Source organism: Galeopterus variegatus, unplaced genomic scaffold, assembly GCF_000696425.1.
Source record: "Galeopterus variegatus unplaced genomic scaffold, G_variegatus-3.0.2 Scaffold115, whole genome shotgun sequence".
Taxonomy (NCBI): domain Eukaryota; kingdom Metazoa; phylum Chordata; class Mammalia; order Dermoptera; family Cynocephalidae; genus Galeopterus; species Galeopterus variegatus.
The window spans coordinates 855,532-856,368 of record NW_007726226.1 but is presented as its reverse complement, the minus strand read 5'-3'; the positions used below and the strand labels follow the sequence as shown (position 1 = coordinate 856,368).

The 837-nt window shown below is 65.7% G+C and overlaps 1 protein-coding gene across 1 annotated transcript in view; it reads left to right on the top strand.

Annotated features, from left to right (window-relative positions):
- The window catches only part of TTC1 (tetratricopeptide repeat domain 1), a 47,194-nt gene that overhangs the window by 22,799 nt on the left and 23,558 nt on the right, over window positions 1-837 (top strand). The gene's annotated exons all lie outside the window — the stretch shown is intronic.

Here is an 837-nt window from a genome sequence, read left to right as displayed (position 1 = left end):
AGTGAACCCCAACCCAGCCCCGCTTGGGGGGCAAAGGCCTGCCCGGCCCCCGCTTACCACACCAGGCTAGGCACCTTCAGCAGCACTGCCTCCGTTTTCTCCGGTGGGGGTGGAGCCGGCCGGCTCGGATCGGGCAAGCCAGCCATCTTCGCTTGGCGCGGCTCCTCACTGAGCCATGCCACTTGTGTGCCTCAGCACGGGGCCCCCCGGGGCCTGGGGAGCGGCCACCAATCCCACTCCACCCACGGATCTCTGGCGGGGCTGGTGGAGAGGGGAGCCCCTGGCCAGAGTCGGGAGGGCAGGGAAGAGGATCCCGGCCAGACTGTCACTCCACCACACCTGGGCCCTCGGCCCCAGGTAAACTCCCTGCTTCCGGGAGGCAGATACCATCTCTGTGGCCTTCAGTTCGGAAAAATCCCAGACTGATTTCTGGTTGGGAGAGGGGTGACCAGGGTGCCCCCAAGCCCACTTGATCCTGCCGGAGAGCTGGCCTGAGGGCGCCGAGCCAGCTCACGCCGGGGGGATTCAAAGAGGAACTGTGTGCTGTGGGATCCTCCCCCGGGGGGCCCACACCCTGGTGTGGGAGATAACTCAACCACACAGGGGGCCGCAATACGGGGGGGAAGGTGGGAGGCCCAGAGAGGACCTTGACCAGGGTCGCGGGAATACCCACAGTGTCCGTGGTGGAGGCCTGATACGCCTTCGGGACTGGGCGGGGCTGAGAGAGGAGGATTGCAGAAGACGTCCCAGCCCTATACTGAGCACACAGAGAGGGGAGGGGTCCAGCAAAGGAGGAGGAGTCTCGGAAAAAAAAGACGCACCCTCCAGGAGGCCCCA